Genomic DNA, 20,335 nt, shown 5'->3' with positions numbered 1-20,335 from the left:
ATATGGTGCACTTGAAAAGCAGTTCCCACGCCTGGCTTGGCTCTGCGGTAGTATACTTGATTGCCGCGCATAATGCTTGAGCTGGGCTCTGATGAGACCATGATATTTATTCTACGCGTTCATTGGGTCAACGCTGCTGATGCCAGCTTTTAAAGGCAGAGCGCCTTAGTGCCGACCATGGCGTCAATTACGATCTACAAAACCAAACCAAAACTGACCACTTGTTTCACAAAAAACAAAAGCATACTAGTAAACAATCGAGTTTATGTCTAATTATATCAAATATACGGCAATAAAGTACACGATAACCACTGTCATCTGTATGTCGTCCATCCATGCGCCCATCCGTCCGCCAGTGCGTGTTGCCGTCCATGCACCCGTGTATTCGTCTACTTGTCCATCCGTCCATCTGTTCGCCCTTTACTATAGAAGTTCTCTTCACCATAGGCATTACGGATTTTAAGACTTATTGCTTCGCCCGCTCGTTGTCATTCACTTCACGGAAATTCTCAGAATTTTCTTAACTCCGTCGAGTTAAAATTGCCATGTCGGTTAGCGCCATTTTTGGTTGAAACAAACTACCAATCACCTTGAGTGCATTGCGCTTAACTACAGTTGCGCTATAACACGAATTACGGCTGTATCCTAGGAGTACAAATATATAGTACTTTATAAAAAAAGATAGCCATCACTGCATTTTTGCTTCACGCTTCACGAACATTAGAGTCTACTCCAAAGCAGTTGCGAAATTTGGCCTGGTTCTGTGTAAGAATACTTGGTTGCCACGCAGGATGCTGGGGTTCGAATGCTGCTGGGACTATGGCATTTATTATCTGGATTCGTCGGTTCAATGCTGCTGATGTCAGCTTTTTTTAACCACTCACGCGTTAAAATTGCCCCTGTCTGTTCTCGGCTTTCCTGAGTTGATATGAACTGTCAACCACTTGAGAACCAGACCCACACAAAAGTGGCACATACCCACCGCGGGTATGGGCCACTGTCTGGCGGAAAGTGTTCGACAACGTACACGACGAGATTTTCATATAATTCTTGTCATGACTAGGGGGTCATATTAGTCAAAAGACTTTACCCTCACTTATTAGTAGGGTTTATCCCAATTTAACGGGATGATCACGAGAGCACCCAGACGTAGGCTGCCAGATATAGATAGATAGATAGAAAGATAGATAGATAGATAGATAGATAGATAGACAGATAAATAGATAGATAGATAGATGGATAGACGCCGAAAATGCTTGCAGTGCGCAACAAAATGCATATAGTAATATTACTTATACCTAGGGTCTAAGCCACAAAACCTCAATATCACTACGATGGATGCTGTAGAGGTTCCGTATGGCGTAAAGGTAGCGCAAAATAAGACGAGGACAACAAAGTGAACTCCACAAGTGCTTCTCACATCAGAAAGCGTTCGTAATCATTATTTGGCTTTATTGTAAAAAGAAGTGATGCTACTTAAGGAAAGGGGGTAATCTGTTGTGGGAAGGTGGGACTGCAGGAGGTGTGTGTTTGTTTCGGTTTTTGCTTCCCCCACAATTCACGTGCGTAGGTTTAGTCGAGCATGATATTTAGACGATATATAGCTTCTGTTCAAGCAATAAAGCTTTAAGTTCTGGGTAAGCGCTTGTGGTGTTCCGTTTCTTGTCCTCGTCTTTTTCAACGCTACTTTTAGCTGTAAGGCCCTAACCACATGCACGTGATTTCCTTATTATTATTATTACGTGAAGTTTTATTGGCGCAAGGGCATCTAAGGCCAAAGAGCGCCAGTACAAGTGTTGTTTCAATTCGGTTATTAGTTTAAAAATGAAAACAAATGATTAAAACATGATTAAATATTAAAACAAATATCTACGAACCATTTAAAATGCAGTATATTTAAAAGAATGTCACTTTCTTTAAAAAGGAATGTCACTTTGCTAAAACCTTCATTTTGTTGGCTGAAATCTGTGCTGATAAATTAGTCTGCAAGGCCCAAGACCCTCGCAGCTGAAGTCCTTGCCTGAGCAAGAACTGCGAAGGCTAAGACATACTTTTTATGCACCAGGCAGTACCTCACACTTGAGGCGCAGCTGGTGCCTAGGATGGAATGATATCATTGTTAAAAATTTCACTTTTGCAAGATAATGAAGAAGTCTCTTAAGGTCGACCACTGCATCAAGTGATAAAAACAGCGCTGGATGAAGTGGGATATGATGTCGATAGAGCTCCCTGAAATGGGTCAGTCGTGCTTGGTGAAGCACAGGACATTGTATGAGAGCATGCACAACGGTTAGACTCTCTTCACAGTATATACATGTAGGTGGATCAGTGCCTGTCAAAAGGTGTTTATGTGTGGCATAAGTGTGGCCTATTCTGAGCCGTGTTAGAGTGACTTCAGCGAACCTGTTGAGTTTTTGGGGGATAACTTTCCTCTGCTGGGGTTTTACAAGGTGGAGTTTGTTGTCGACTTCTCTGTCCCATTCAGCTTGCCAGTGGTTGCGTAGACCTCTACGTACAACAGGTTTTAGATATACACCCGGAACAGAGGTTATATCTATGGTTTGCCGACCAGCGGCTTCTCGTGCATTCTTGTCCACTATTTCATTGCCCGCAATTCCAGAATGACCTGGAACCCAGCAAATAACAATAGAAAGTTTTAAGTTGTAGGCTGCATAGATTTCGTTAAGGAGCTTGTTGAAAGTAGGGTTCTTGCTGTACTTGCCACAAGACAGGGCCCTGACAACACTTAAAGAATCTGTGTACACTATAGACTTTTGTATCTTCTGTTGTTTATTGTGTTGTATAATAAGCAGGATACCATAGGCTTCCGCTGTGAAAATGCTGGTATGTGTATGCATGGTTCTGGTGTCTGAGAACTTTTGTCCATAGGCTGCACAAGATAGAGATGTTTGAGATTTTGAGCCATCAGAGAAGAACGCGGTTGAACGATATTTGTGTTCAAGGGCCAAGAAATGTTGCTGAATAAGTGCACTTGGACAATTTTCCTTTATGATGTCTTTGAAAGACCAGTCACAAGTGACTGGACATTGCTGCCAGGGAGGGATGTGTTCGACATTGTCACTTTCCGCCATGTCATTGAAGAAAATTGCAAGTTTTTCTGCTGCAGGTCTTATTGCCAATGCAAACGGTGGGGCGATAGAAGGACGGTTTAGGTATAACTGGGTAGTAGACACATCGTTCATAAGTGTTTTACATGGGTGCTGCTTCAGAGACATGATCTTAACTGCATAGTTGACTCCTAGATACGTGCGCTGATAGTCTAGTGGCCACTGATCTGACTCTGCATAAAGGCTTTGAATAGGGCTGGTACGGAAGGCACCAAGTGCCAGACGGATACCTAGGTGGTATACAGGGTCCAACATTTTCAGTGCTGTCCTTGAAGCTGACTGATATACTATGCATCCATAGTCTATGCGTGACAGAACCAGGCTTCGAAGCAGAGATATGAGACAGTGCCTGTCTGTCCTCCACGACTGATGCGATAAAATCTTTAAAGGTTCATGGTCTTGAGACATTTTAACTTCAGCTGTTTTATGTGCTGGATGAAGGTGAGTTTGGAATCGAAAATTACACCGAGGAATTTTTGTTCTTTCGTGATAACTATGTTTTGTCCATTCATTAGTATGCAGGAGTCAGGATGCACACCTCGTCTTCTCGAGAACAGCACACTAGTAGTCTTGTCAGTGTTAAACTTAAAACTATTCTCGTCAGCCCATTTTGCAAGTCGGTTAACACCTAACTGTATCTGGCGTTCGCATACAGTCAAGTTACACGATTTGAAACTAATTTGAATGTCGTCCACGTATAGAGAGTACGATATCGCAGGTGGAATAACAGAGCGAAGAGAGTTCATTTTAACTATCAATAGTGTGCAGCTTAATACTCCTCCCTGCGGCACTTCATTTTCTTGAAGAAATGTGCGCGATAACACAGTACCTTTTCTTACACGGAACTTCCTTTCAGACAGGTAATCTTTTAAGATGGTAAACAACCTGCCACATATTCCGAAAGACAGTAGATCTTGCAAGATTCCATATCGCCAGGCAGTATCGTATGCCTTCTCAAGATCGAAAAAAACAGACAGACAGTATTGATTGTGTACAAACGCGTCACGTATATACGACTCGAGGAGGACAAGATTGTCGGTTGTGGATCTAGCTGTACGGAAACCAGACTGGCACGGGTCCAATATGCCATTGTACTCCAAGTAATAGACCAAGCGGCGGTTAATCATTTTTTCAAACACTTTGAGTAGGCAGCTTGTGAGGGCGATTGGCCTGTATCTATTTACCGAAGAGGGATCTTTGCCCTGTTTAAGGATTGGTAGTACTATTGCCTCTTTCCAAGCAGAGGGTAATTTGCCGGTACTGAAAATCTTGTTGTAAAGAGCTAAAAGGCAGTTTAGGGTTTCATCAGGGAGATTTCTGATCATTTCATAAGTAATTATATCAGAACCAGGAGCAGAACTCCCACAGGAACCAAGGGCGAGCTTCAGTTCATATACTGTTAGTGGTTTATTGTATCCGTCTGATCGAGGCTTGCTCCGGCACAGAGGTACACTTTCAGCTATGCTTTTGTGGCGTAAGAACTTAGTGGTATAGTTTTCTGAGCTTGACATTTTCTCGAAGTGTACGCCAAGAGCGTTTGCCTGTTCTTCTATTGTATCACCGCAGTCATTCACCAAAGGGAAGGGATTTGGGCCTTGTCCTTTAAGTTTATGCACCCTAATATAAACCTTGCTGACGTCTGTGTAGGAGTTCATTGAGGATATATAGCGTGTCCAGCTTTCCCGTTTGGCTATACGGCGAACACGCCTGCCATTCGCTTTGCAACGTTTAAAGGTTATCAAGTTTTCTGCTGTTGGGTAGCGAGAAAAAACCCTCCATGCTTTGTTTTGCCGTTTTTAGCAATTTCACACTCCCGATTCCACCATGGCTTTGCGTTAACCTTATCATTCCTGGACTGCGGTATGCACTTTTTTGCACAAGTAAGAACATATTCCGAAATATAGTTGGCCATCTCTTCTACTTCCAAATGGTCTACCTCTTCGAGGGGTAGTGTACATAGCTCTCTGAATTTCACCCAGTTTGCAACATGAAAGTTCCACTTTTTGGGATAAGACGGCCGGTCATCCCGTTGTTTTGTTGCTAAAAGAGTTGGAAAATGGTCACTTCCATATAGATTATTAATAACTTTCCAATCTAAGTAAGGTAGGAGTGACGGTGACCCAATGGCTAAATCCATGCATGAATATGTATTGTGTGTGGTACTGAAGTATGTTGGCTCTGCCTTATTGAGCAGGCAGGCTCCGGATGCGAGAAGAAAGTTTTCTACTGCACGACCTCTCGCATCACATTTGGTATCGCCCCATAGCAAACTGTGAGCATTAAAATCTCCAATTAACACATATGGTTCTGGAAGCTGATCAATAAGCTTTTCGAACTCTGTTTTATTGAATGGTTCGTCAGGGGCTATGTAGATCGAGCAGATAGATATAAGACGGTTGAATAGAATAGCGCGAACAGCCACAACATCAAGAGAGCTTTGTAGCACAATGTGCTGGCATGCTACGCTTCTTTGTGCAATGATGGCCACACCTCCAGAAAAGAAATTGCCACCATTTCGATCTTTACGAAAAACCACATATTGATTCAAGAAATTCACATGAGTCGACTTTAAATGAGTTTCTTGAACACAGAACACTTTTGGCTGATAGTCATTAAGCAAGTCTTTGATATCATCTAGGTTTTTAAATAGGCCTCTGGCATTCCACTGTAGTATTTGTGTGTCCATTTTAGGTGTATTTTGTGTTCTGTGCTCAAGGATGGAAAGTAAGCTCACGGACCCTTTCCAGGGGCCGTGACACAAGATTTTTCTTTTTTGGATCGGTCGACAAAGTCGCGCCGATCCCTAGGCGCTGGCTGCGCCCTCACGCTCGGTGTTGTGTCCATTGCCTCTTGCGAGGCGCTGGACACGCGCTCTTGCGAGCGCTGCATTTGTTTTGAGGGCCTCGCCTCCAAACACAAGGCCTTCGCGGCCCCCAGCCCGGAGGCTGGTGGGTCCTTCTTCAATGGCGGAGCAGCACTGGCTGCAACCGCCGAGGGGGCAGAAGGCGTCACCGCCGGCGCACTACGCGTGTGCCAGACAGGCGCCGGGGGCCGTCGTGGCGCTGCCCCCTGACGCGCCACTTCGGCAAAGCTGGTTTCTGGCAGGTAGGACACCTGCCTTCGTGCCTCCCTAAATGAAATGTTTTGTGTTACCTTAATCGTGACAATTTCCTTTTCTTTCTTCCAGCTTGGGCATGACCGTGAGTATGCAGCATGTTCCCCGTTACAATTCGCACAGTGAGGAGAGTTTTCACATGCATCAGATGTGTGTTCGTCAGCACTGCATTTCGCACAAGTTAGTCGGCCTCGGCAGTTCTGAGAACTGTGGCCGAATCGCTGGCATTTAAAACATCGGAGAGGGTTCGGTATATATGGCCTCACTCGGAGCTTGATGTACCCAGCCTCAACGGAGTCGGGCAGTACACTTGAATTAAAAGTAAGTATCAGGTGCCTAGTCTAGATTTCTTTGCCATCACGCCTCATCCTAATTCGTTTCACGTTGATGACATTCTGTTCGCTAAAACCCTCCAGAAGTTCAGCCTCCGTCAGCCCTAACAGGTCATCATCTGAGAAAACGCCACGGGTGGTGTTCATGGTTTGATGTGGGGTTACTATTAATTTGGTATCTCCAAATTTCACTAGATTAGACAATTTTTCATATTGTTTCTGGTCGCGGAGCTCCAACAGGAGGTCACCACTTGCCATTCTCGATGCTTTATAACCTGGGCCAAAGATTTCTGTCAAAGACTTCGAAACAAGAAAAGGTGAAATTGTTCTCACTGGTTTGCCGGGTGTGTCAGCGTGGACAACGTGAAATCGAGGAAAGGATACTCTCTGGTGACCATAAAACTGGAAGACTTCATCGGTGCGCCCTCTTTTCTGAGGGCGATCAGGGAGTGGGGGGAAGGAACTAGCCATAAGAAAAGGTTTCTTTTCGGCAGCGGTGCCAGCCACCCACCATGGAGTCCTACAAGGGGACGCTGCAGAGTCTGGAAGCACAGGCCCTGCAGACGCCAGCTGTACACCACCACTATAACCGAATATGGTGTATCCAAGGTAGGATAGCCACACAGGGTTAACCCTTGCCGCCAGGAAACACGGAAGTCAACGGAAGAGAGTAGAGGACAGGAAAGATTTAAAGTAAGAGAAAAGACGAAGATGTGAGGGGGAGACAGGAAAAGGCGACTGCCGATTTCCCCTGGGTGGGTCAGCCCAGGGGTGCCGTCTACGTGAAGCCGGGGCCAAAGGGGTGTATGGCCTCTGCCGGGGGGCCTTAAAGGTCCAATCACCCAGCGTCGGCTCAACCCCCAGGATCCCCTTTTCCCCGGACACGGCAAAGCCACGCACGGCTAGGCATGGGAGGGGGTCAAAACTTCCCCGTTATCTCGGGTCCGTGGTGTCCCTACACACTAAACGCCTACTTGCGCAGGCGCCCCTGCGGGGGCACGTGATTTCCTCACGACAACGACAAACAACAGTGACGTGCGACAAGATTTGCTGTCATGGAGACACATTTGTCGCCACTGCTTGTCGCATCAAGCGCTTCAATAGTAAAGATCGATTGTCGCACGGAAGCCAGCATGGTGATTTTCGGGCACAGGGTGGTGACCCTGGACCTCGCTTTGGTTGTAATTTGCTCTCGATGCTTGTTATCCGCAAGTACTTCAACTAATGCAAGCCGTCGATTACCTTTTTAACATTCTCAGCTCGCTAGGAGAGTGAGAGAACGGCCATATTTTGTCATGAATTTTGTTATCGAAGGTTTCATTTTATCTCTAGATGGCAGCTTGTGACAAATTCATCACTTGCTACAATGCGAAATCTCCGTGTAAATTGCGTCGTAGCCATCATAGCGCACGCTTCTGGGCCGCCTATTGTGATTAATCCAAAAATTTCAAATAAAGAAGGTCATGAAAAGGTTTTTGTGGCTTTGTTAAGTTACAGAAGACAGCAATAAACTAGCATGTTGTCATCAACCAAGTTTGAAACTTGTAATTTGCAAGTTTGCCTTGCACAATTGTGATTGCAACCATAAATTTGCAATTTATGAGTAATCACGTGATAGTTTTCATTCAAGCAAGAATGACACTTTGTCGGCACATGCCGTTGCAGCCATTGTGATGTGACGGTGCGATAGTGCAAGTTTGCCGCTGACGCTTCTCGCTGCCCTTTGTCGCTGTCACTAGAAAAACGCGTGCATGTGTTTAGGGCCCAATGAAGCAGTACCAACTTGCTCGCCTGTACGTTTTGGTGCACAGACAACCAGAAATTTTCACCATCTGGTGTTTCTTAACGTGCACTGACATCGCGGAGTGCATGGGCCTCTACCAGTTTGCCTCCATAAAAATCCAACCTCCGCAGCCCGTTTTCAACGCAGAATCTTTGGGTCAGCAGCGGAATACCATACCCACTACCTTACCTCGGTGCACTATAAATTATTAGTGTCGCTACAGGAAAGGGAACATCAGCCTAAACACCATACACTGGTCTACGCGGTACAGGGTGGCTGTTGAATCTGGCAAGGTGGGCATTTCAAACAAAAACCTTCCAGCCAGATCACTTTTTCGGAAACCACCAGACAGGCCTCCAAAACTCTGAGTTCGTATTACTGAAAAAAAAAAAGAAACAGGACATTCTGGTTGAGCATAGCATAAATCTACACTTAACTCCCCCGTATAATATAGATTAGTTGTTATAGTATGACTTCGCTATGTTAATCACAATAACGAATGATAAATCTCTTATGATGATGTCCACAAATTAATGGGGGTTGAATATGTGTTCCCGTGTATATCTTCAAATAGCCTCAGGAGACTAAATCAATCATCAGTCCACTCGCATTGGAAAGTCAGAATATTACTCCAGGATTTGGTATGCAGTACCTCATATATTTTTGCAATGGTTGTATATTTTATTATTTTATCATCTTTTACATTTGACGTTTTAGATATGAATAATTGAAGTAATAATGCTAACAGATATTGTTATTGAATACATTCAATGTAAAGATCACTATCTAGATATCTTGAAGTCAATTACACGATCAGGGTATATGGGAGGTCATTTCTGGAGGCGTAGTCCTGTATTGTACATCGAATATGGTGTCACTGTTGAAGTCAATTGGTAAAAAGATGGCTTTGAAGTCACGCTGCAAAAGTTCAAATCCACACAAAAAAGAACACAATCTCAAACCTACTCATATTGCTTTGAGCTCTGGTCGCATTCAGAATATACATTCATTAGCAGCCTCAGTAACTTTGCGACTTTCTTCCTTTACAGATGGCGCCTACGACAATCACTATAGAGCTTCAAATACGGAACGGTGGAGTGACGGTTGGGTGTCAGTTATTTAAAGTGAATGTGGCCGCTTGATTTTGCCTAGACGAGAAACGCTATAAGGAGAAGCAGCTTCATTGAAATCAATTAAGCAGCTGATTGATCTTTTTTGAATAAAACTGAACAAACAACTGTCCAAGTGTTTGTCACATTATTACAAATGACTGTGTAGGATCCATTAAGGATTAACAATGGGCTGCAGTTACTACCTGTGGCAATATATATATATATATATATATATATATATATATATATATATATATATACAGAAGAATAACTTCGGTTGCCGCAAGGTTATAAATATAAAAGTAGATGCGCTTTCACATAACAACAGTTTATTGTGCAGACGTTTCGACAGGAACCCTGTCTTTTTCAAGGCATAATACTATTTACACATGTTCCGTGCCTTTTTATATCCTGTCGAGACAGGTGGGGAGGGGTCAATTGAGAGAGAGAAAGAGAGAAAAAAAGAAAAAAAAGAAACAGCGAAACCGGAGGACAAACATTAAATAAAATATAGAAAATCTAGGAGAAGAAGCAAGACCGACTCGGCGTAATTAGAAAGGGGCACCATTTCAACAGAGTAGGGCAGTGGTAGATGAGGAATGTCATCACTGTCAACAATACCTCCCCCGCACCCACACTTCCCCGAGTGGGCAGGGAGCCGCCGTTTTTGTATTTCACCTTTCCGTGTAGTCCGCTGGCGGCTCGTTCCTCTTTGAAGTGTATGACAAGTTAATGGGGAGGGCTTAAGCGCTTTAAGTGCGTGCTGGTGGCGTCGGGAGGAGCGAAAAAGCCGGTGAATAAGGCACCGCCATCGATATTCATTATATGCATTGGCTCCTTGTCAGTGAAGGAACAGAATGTGCGTTCAAAAAACAGGGAGGGGGGGGGAGATTGTACGACATCAGAGACAGTCACCACACAGTTGCGACTCACTGGGAAGACATGCGCGCATGCACGAAAAAGCTGGCGGCTAGTTCCTCTTTGAAGTGTATGACAAGATAATGGGGAGGGCTTAAGCGCATTAAGTGCGTGCTGGTGGCGTCGGGAGGAGCGAAAAAGCCGGTGAATGAGGCACCGCCATCAATATTCATTATATGCTTTGGCTCCTTGTCTGTGAAGGAACAGAATGTTCGTTAAAAACTAAAGAAAGAAAAAAAAGAAAATAAAAAAAGGGGGGGGGGATATTGTACGACATCCGAGACAGTCACCACACAGTTGCGGCTCACTGGGAAGACATGCGCGCATGCACGAAAAAGTAAACGAAACCACCTAGCTGTCAGCTCCTTGTCAGTGAAGGAACAGAATGTGCTTTGCAACTTAAAGAAGAGAAAGAAAGAAAAAAAAGGGGGGGGGGACCGTACGACATCCGGGAACACTTATCTGTGCGTTCCGGTTGTGCTTGATGAGGCAAATCATGTCTATGTTGTCAGATGCATAGGCCAAAAGCTTTGTTAGCGGGTAATATTATTGTCGTAGTACAACCGGACTGATTAGAGGGAAGCGTTTGCGTCTTTTAGCAGTCAATACCTGCACTTCAAAAGCTGCCACCCGCGACACTGCAAGACCAGCATTCCCTATTCCCAAGCACACAGATTTCGACGAATCTGCTCCCGCACCGAGGACTTCCACAAAAACAGCACACATATGCGCGAAATACTCCTTAATCAAGAATACCCGCCAGCTATCATCGATGACGCCATCAAAAAAGCTGAAAATCTGGACCGCCAGATTCTTCTCAACCACCAGAGAAACGCCGACCAACACCGCAACAAAAACTTGCTATTAACTTTCACGAGCAATGCACCGAATATAAACAAGGTCCTAAGAAAACACTTTAACACACTGAAACAGAGCGTGCGACTATCCAAAATTTTCACTTCTCCTCCTTGTGTTGTATACAGAAGGCCGAAAAATATAAAGGATCATTTAATAAATTCAAAGATAGGTGTGAAACCTCAAATTGGGTGTCACCCTTGCGGAAAAAGCAGATGCAGGGTATGCAAACACATGCAGACAACGACAGTGGCGAAAAGCACCCACTCGGATTTTAAGCACAGGATAAGAGGTGCACTAGACTGTGACTCAGACAACGTCATATACCTCCTGGAATGTGGGGTATGTAACAAGCAATACGTGGGCCAGACAGACACTCCGTTTAGAATTAGATTCAACAACCATCGGGCACATGTACGATCTCTGCCAGGCCTTCCACTTTCAAAACACTGCACATTAAAAGACCACAGCTTTGATGACATCAGGGTTACACTACTAGAAAACAACTTCCGAACAATCAGAGAACGGGAACAACGGGAATCTTTTTTTATCTACAAATTTAACACGATAAAATACGGAATAAATGAACACTCAGGCACTCTGTCTGCGTTACGACTGCTAAAAGACGCAAACGCTTCTCTCTAATCAGTCCGGTTGCATTACGACAATAATATTACCCGCTAACAAAGCTTTTGGCCTATGCATCTGACAACATAGACATGATTTGCCTCATCAAGCACAACCGGAACGCACAGATAAGTGTTCCCGGATGTCGTACGGTCACCCCCCCTTTTTTTTTCTTTCTTTCTCTTCTTTAAGTTGCAAAGCACATTCTGTTCCTTCACTGACAAGGAGCTGACAGCTAGGTGATTTCGTTAACTTTTTCGTGCATGCGCGCATGTCTTCCCAGTGAGCCGCAACTGTGTGGTGACTGTCTCGGATGTCGTACAATCTCCCCCCTCCCCCCCTTTTTTATTTTCTTTTTTTTCTTTCTTTAATTTTTAACGAACATTCTGTTCCTTCACAGACAAGGAGCCAATGCATATAATGAATATTGATGGCGGTGCCTCATTCACCGGCTTTTTCGCTCCTCCCGACGCCACCAGCACGCACTTAATGCGCTTAAGCCCTCCCCATTATCTTGTCATACACTTCAAAGAGGAACTAGCCGCCAGCTTTTTCGTGCATGCGCGCATGTCTTCCCAGTGAGTCGCAACTGTGTGGTGACTGTCTCTGATGTCGTACAATCTCCCCCCCCCTCCCTGTTTTTTTTAACGCACATTCTGTTCCTTCACTGACAAGGAGCCAATGCATATAATGAATATCGATGGCGGTGCCTCATTCACCGGCTTTTTCGCTCCTCCCGACGCCACCAGCACGCACTTAAAGCGCTTAAGCCCTCCCCATTAACTTGTCATACACTTCAAAGAGGAACGAGCCGCCAGCGGACTACACGGAAAGGTGAAATACAAAAACGGCGGCTCCCTGCCCACTCGGGGAAGTGTGGGTGCGGGGGAGGTATTGTTGACAGTGATGACATTCCTCATGTACCACTGCCCTACTCTGTTGAAATGCTGCCCCTTTCTAATTACGCCGAGTCGGTCTTGCTTCTTCTCCTAGATTTTCTATATTTTATTTAATGTTTGTCCTCCGGTTTCGCTGTTTCTTTTTTTTCTTTTTTTTCTCTCTTTCTCTCTCTCAATTGACCCCTCCCCACCTGTCTCGACAGGATATAAAAAGGCACGGAACATGTGTAAATAGTATTATGCCTTGAAAAAGACAGGGTTCCTGTCGAAACGTCGGCACAATAAACAGTTGTTATGTGAAAGCGCATCTACTTTTATATATATATATATATATATATATATATATATATATATATATATATATATATATATATGTTATCATGAATACGAGTTAGAGAGCTCGTGTCTAACAAAATCCGAGCTGACAGCTAAGATAGATCAGACAACTGTTTTGTTAATACTATTGATTATGTTATGTGATTTTTACTTAGCTTACTATACAATGCGATGGGGCTCAAACCAATGGGTGTGCAGATTGCTTGTGAATTTTTTAATTCTTCATATTCAGGCTGATTAATAAAGCGAGAAATCTCAGGTACCACTTCACACAGTTGCCTAAAACAACGCAAAGTGCGATATAAAAAGCCGAGTTCCTGAAAAGCATGCGCCTACCAGTATAATCTAATTGAAGACATCAGCAGTCATGCATTTTACCATAAAGCTATAGCTAGGTATTCAAAGCTCTTTGAAAGAGGTTCTAACAGTCGCCACGAAAGGAAAACGGTTATAATAACCAGTTTTTCTAACACAAACGCTCCTCCGTATCTCAAGAGATCTGATATTACCTGATCCGCAACAGAAGCTTTGCCTCTGCATTCCCTCTAAGGCTTTTGTGACTTTCTCTATCATTACTGGTGGCATGTAATCTGGCGTACTGCTAGCTCTTACGTAAGGTCGTGGTTGTTCCGGCTACTGCACAGATTTCTGTAAAATTCCTGTGTTACTTTACCTACACCATCCGTATCGGCCTTTATGTTGCCTTCCTTGTCCCTTTGTGCATATATCAGCTTGTTTTGTTTTGTCGCCTAGAAGATCTTGGCTCATACCCACAAGGAGGATTGACCATACTGTACCTTATAATGTTTATGGTAATACAATGCTTGTTTAAGATAGCGCAATCAGATAAGAGCAAGATGGATAATCACCTTCATAAATCGATAGTGAAAAGAGCGAAAAGATTTCACAAACGAGAACCTAAAGAATAGAAAAAAAAGAAGAGGGACAAAGAATTGGAATCATCTGGGCAGTAACAGTAGAAGAGTATACTTTCAGTTGCCTGAATGAATCTATGTAGCGCTGAGAGAATAGCACTGCAGCCCACACCTAACTGACTGGCTCCAAACGATAAAATGGCGGATGTATTAACTGCCAATCCAAGAATATGAGTCGGCCTCACAAGAATTATTCAGCAAAGTAGAACAAAAGAGCGGCACGTGAGAAGGAAGTGATATGTTGGTTCCGGTTGATTGCAAACTGCACATAGGTTAGTTATTGAAAATCCGGGTTTGTGAAGATAATAATTTCACTGAGAAATTCTATAGCGAAAGCTTGTGAGGGTGACCTCACATTGATGTTAACTGCAAAAGCCGAAACTTTTCATACATCGGCTTTTTGCCTATTCAAGTTTCCTCATACCACTTTAACGCCCACTTTGTTCTTTAGAGCATGTTCCCTTATCTCCATGTTATAGCTTGTTACATCAAATTTGTTAGAAAAACTGTCCACCCTGTTTACGAAGTGTCTCCTAATGGGGAGGGTAGCACAATCTTGGAAGAATGTTAACTTCCTCTTCAATCCCAGGAAAGGGAATGACAAGGACTTGAATAACAACAGGCCGATCAGCTTGCTGTCCGTCTTGTACAAACTGCTTACAAAGATAATTGGTAACAAAATTAAGACAATAATACAATTCAATCAACCAAAGGATCAAGCAAGATTTTCTAGAGGTCACTTAACACTCAACAACATTTACACTGTCAATCAAGTGATAGAGAAATAATAAAAATATATCCGACTACTACATATGCCTTCATACATTAAGAGAAGGCATTTGATTCAGTAGCAATATCAGCAGTCATAGAGACACTGTGGAATCAGGGCGTCGACAAAGCCTATATAAACATTGTGGGAGAAATTTACAGCGGATCAACTGCCACCATAGTGTTTCATTAAGAAAGCGACAGAATACCCAGAAAGGAAGCTGTAAGACAAGGAGATACGATGTCCTCAATGCTATTTACGGCGTGCTTACAGGAGATATTCAAAGCCTTAAATGGGAAGAGTTAAGGATGAAAAATAATGAAGAGTACCGCAGCAACCTGCGCCTCGCCGATGACATCGCATTGCGAAGTAGCTCTGGGAACGAATTGCAATTCATGATTACTGAATTAGACTATAAGGGAGAAGAAAGGTAAGTCTCAAAATAATCTGCCGAAAATGAGAGTGATGTACAACAACCTCGGAAGGGAACAGCGCCTCTAGAGAGGTAGCAGCGCCCCGCTGTGGTGGTCTAGGAGCTAAAGTACTGTGCTGACCCGGAGGTCGCGGGATTGAATCCCTGCTGCTGTGACTAGATGTTTGTTGGAGGCGAAATGCTCTAAGCCTGTGTGCTCAGATTTCGGTGCTCGTGAAAGAAACCCTAGTGATGAAAATTTCCGGAGCCCTTCACTATGGCATCGCTGATAGTCGTTTTGGGACGTTAAAAACTGCATGTCAAAGGTGATAGGTAGCAGTGCACTTGAAGTTGTAAAAGGGTATGTCTACTTGGGACAGACAATAACCCCGGTGCTGAAACTCGAGATTAAAGTAGCCAGACAATTGACAATACGGTGGAGTACATTCGGCAAGCATTCTCAAATCATGGATGATAGATCTTCACTGTCCCTCTAGAGGAAGGTATAAAATACCCGCCGCTTATCAGTGCTTTCCTACAGAGCAGAAACGTGGAGGATTACTAAAAGCGCTCAACTTAAGTTAAGGACGACGCAGCGAGCAATGGAAAGAGAAATGACAGGTGTTACCATAATGGACAGAAAGAGAGCATACTGAGTCAGTGAACGAACGGTTGTTTAGTACATTATTATCGACATCAACAGGAAGAAATTGTCAAGGGCAGAGAACACAGCACAAAATCAAGATAACCGGTGGACACTAGGGATTACAGAATGAATTCCAAGAGAAGACAAGTGGGTGAGGGGGAGACAGAAGGATAGGTCGGCAGATGAAGTTAGGAAGTTTGCGGGTATAAAGTGGCAGCAGCGAGCACAAAACCGAGTTGACGGGCATAACATGGGAGAGATGTTTGGCCTGCAGTGGGCGTAGTGAGGCTGCTGCTGCTGCTACTGATTATGATTCGGCGTAAAGGCTTAAATTATTCAAGTTGCAAATGACAGCGCATTTTAAAGAAAAAAAACATGTAATCGTGCCTACCGATCCATTAAAAAAAGTTTGGCTTCAATTCTATGTTATCGTTATTACAGTGATCAGCCGTCGCAGCATCAAAAATAACTGTGGCCTAAACGCAGCGTACGGAAGAAAAACTGACAATACCTCTCGAGCTGTGACGACAATTATGACTCATGGTGATGACGACGATAGTGAACTTTTTCTTGCAATGGTGCTGCCACTGTTCACAAAGCACCAAGTTCAAGTTTTCTGACACCTCGCGATAAATGCCAGGTTATCAAGTAAAAATATTGGTTATGTCTGGTACTTTGAAGAATGAATGTGTTGGATACTTTGGAATATATATGAATGCTTGTGCTAAAGCACTTGTGAATTAGTAGTAACATTTGTAGACAAGAAGATATCTACAAAGGGAGCTCAGTGTGACCTTAAACTCCTGGGCTCAAACGCAGACCACCAAGAAAATCATGACAAGCAATGGCCGTGTCAGTCTGTTGTTATGCTAGCTCAAAGCCCTCAGTATGACAGGATCTAAAGAAAAGCGCCAAAACAATACTGCCCACAGTGTTTAGTTCAGATTTTGAGACTTGTGGAACCCTTACAGATGCACTATTTGACCATTCAAGCAGTACACTATTGTGGTCGCTTGACAAATCTGGCGATCTGATAAACCCTTCAGAATCCAATCTCAAAAATGCTTCAAGGAATATAGGTTAAACCAAAATGATCCCGAACTTGAGCGGTTGCCGCACCAAGTTACACACAAAAAACGACGGGTAAAACCCGGGCAATAGGCGCATGCCGCCGCTACTCACAACAAGTGATGCGAACACGAAAAATGTCTATGCGATACAGCGTGAACGTAGGCCATGTTCTCGTAGGGCGCTAATTACAATGCACTATCTACCGATGTGTCGAATTCACATATAGCGCGGCTCTAAGGCACTCAATACTATATTCACGAAGGTAAAGGAAGTGATGTTTTGTTGTGCCTGAACTTTAGCAATTATTCGTAATTTGTAGGCCATTGAATATTTCATTATCTTGCAGAAAGCCATGTTATGTTTTGTCATTAAAAGAATGAAAGCATATGCTCCTGGTTAGTGCGCAGCTAGTCGTTTGTTGCATTATTTTCGCAAAAAAACTGAGACTTTTGACGTTATTTCTGAAACTCAGCATGTCGAACGACCCATCGAGCTTCGCAGTGTCTTCACAAAAGTAATCGGTCACGGTCATACTCAGCAGATTAAGGTTTCATCAAAGCACGTTAGCTATACAGAAGGTTCAATTCGTGTACTGAGCAAAATATTTTGTTCTCTGTTTAGCTGTGTCAATTTATTATCTGTGTCAATATATTAGCTGTGTTAATATTTTAGCCGTGTGTATTTTAGCTGTGTGTTTAGCTGTGTCAATATTTTGTTCTTTGCAGCTGTGTCAATTCGCGGCCAATGTTGCGTGCGGAAACGTAACCGATGCCGTCAAAGGCATCTTTACGAACATGAAAGATTTGCCTTAACTGTGACTTTGAGGCTATTCGTGCCTTTTAGGGAAGGAAATTCATTGCCTGCCGCATCAAACTTAGTTTGTCTTCCTGGCTTTTGCCACCAGAATTGATGTAAGGCAAGCCTTCACTGTCATTTAAGCGAGCCTATTAAAGCAGCCGTCTCTTATAGCTCAAAAGACAGCGTCAAGTATCGACGATTTACGATACATCACTAGGAGCGACAGCACTGAGAGAACAAATAAGCGTGGGTAATGTCAGGAGCAAATGATTGTACGAAATGTGGCAAGCTATCACTATAACTGCTAGTGATCAAAACATAGTTCTCTAAAATATCCTCCCTGTACGAACCAAGATAATGTCTCTACTAAAGAATTGGGCGTTTAACCTCAGCCAAGTTTTCAGCCAGTGAAAGAATGTGCCATTACACTAGTGTGGCGCGTTTGCGAAAGTGATTGGTGACTGAAGGTATGCCTTTCTTACACGGCCACTGCCAGATTCACTGGTTGCAACTAAAGTCACCTCGAATGCACGCCAACAGCGTTGACGGCGCCAAGCGGTGTGTGTGTCCGTGTTTGATGTCTTCTCTTGCAACACGTTTTCAACTTCGTGGTGTGAAGCACAATTTGTGTGGACTTACCGTGCTTGACGAAACCAGGGCTGCGCTCGTGATAAATTTGCAGTATATGGGTCAAGTGCAGCCTACTCCGCAATAGACCATATCCATACTGTGAATGGGTTGACAAAGAAACGGGCCGAATACAACTGAGCCATATACACAGCTAAAGTAGGATTGGGCGTGTTGGTATAACATGATAAAGAGTGCTTACCAGCACAAACGACTGGGCAGTTTCGTTTTCACAGACCAGTATACTTTAACAATAAAATGGATTTATGACATCGGTAAATATATTTTTCCTTGTTCACCACTTCATCATCATAAATGAGCACGCACCAAAAAAATTGTGTTAATTCCATGACTAAGAATTAGTTCATTAAAATGAAGAAGGCAATTTAGCTCAACAAATGGGCTTGTGCCACAAAACTTCTTGCAGCCTTTCAGGAAACAATCAACTTCATAAACAAATATGTGTATTCATTGAAAAAGTACTTAAGAGTATCGTGCTACCTACTTGAAAGTACGAACCAATCGCATATGTGCGTTATGCATTGTCGCACTACCGTAACGTGATACTTGGTGGTTATAAAAGCTAGTGTACAGCTCAGACCTGAAAATGGGCAGCCTTGGGGCACCCAAAGAAATCACATTCTCGAGGCAGAAGCCAGGTTGTGTGAAACAATGCTTGCTGTTGCATGAGATTGGTATTTGCAGCATCGATTGAATATGCCAAGTTGAAACCAAGTTCCAGCAAAAGTTCAATAATGCTACAGCAAAGGTAAGAAAAGTTCAAGCAAAATTTCAATTTTTTCAAAGCCAAGTTCGAGCAACAGTTAATTATTGTTACAGCTAGCCAATTCAAGCCAAGCTCAAGCTTAAGGTCAACATGTTACTATGCAGGCTAGATAGGCTAGATAATGCTATGACTGAGTTAAAACGAAGTCAAGCTTAAGGTCAGTCTAGATACAGCCGTAAATGGGAGTATGATTTCTCACAGGAAGGAGGCAAAGATTTATCGCAGTGCTGCGCCTCTTTATTAAGTCAGTGTATGGGGTAGACTTTGCTCCCCCTCTTTTAGGTGACTAGGGGGTGTGCGCCCCTCCACCCTGCCCACTCCCTCGTGCTCACGCCTGTGAATACGGCAATAAATAAACATCAGAACAGTCAGTCTGGCTGTGTATCATTTATTCACGGCTCACTGCAAAGTTCAATTTTTTGTGATTCATTTTCTTTTGAAAATCATCTTCTTTCCTTCACACAGAAAATTTATCTACTTACAGATTGACTTCTCGATGACTGACTATTTTCTTGATAAGCAAAAAGAGTTTGATGAACTATGTCTTAAACTGCGTCTCTTTGAACGAAGGAAAATAAATATGGACCCTCGTCTTCTCCCCTGGCTTATTCAGTCTGTTGCACACAATGACATGACATATAGCAAACTTATTTATTCCTCTTTACTAAAGAAATACGTTCTAGAACATTCCATTATCCTACTATACAAGAATGACTTTCCAAAATATCTTCTAATATTGACGTCACTGCTGATGATTGGCATTTTGTTAAAAGACCCACCATAAGGACATTACGACCGCTCAAATGATCTAGTTTTCTTAACCGTGGTAACATAGCACTCATAGAGCTAAATCATGTAAAATGCAAAGCACTCCGCTAAACTCGAACTGCCTTTTTTGTGATCTTTTAAATTGTACGTCATTTGAGCCTGTCTTTTTATTCAGCTATCTCGGCAATCAAACTAACTAATATGTTTAGCAATGACGATCACATGCTAGCTGACCATCACCATAACATCTCTTTCGCATCAACTTCTCTAAAGTTCAATCTTTTACAAAGCTTGTCAGTAGAAAACTTGGATATCTGACAACTATGTGAGCATCCATATATGTATTAGCAAGCTGCTTAATTTATTGGAAATTTCTCAAAATATCATCGCCAAAACTGTGACTAACAACATTAATAA

This window comes from Rhipicephalus microplus, unplaced genomic scaffold (assembly GCF_043290135.1).
Source record: "Rhipicephalus microplus isolate Deutch F79 unplaced genomic scaffold, USDA_Rmic scaffold_15, whole genome shotgun sequence".
NCBI lineage: Eukaryota > Metazoa > Arthropoda > Arachnida > Ixodida > Ixodidae > Rhipicephalus > Rhipicephalus microplus.
Note: the sequence above shows the minus strand (reverse complement) of the source record.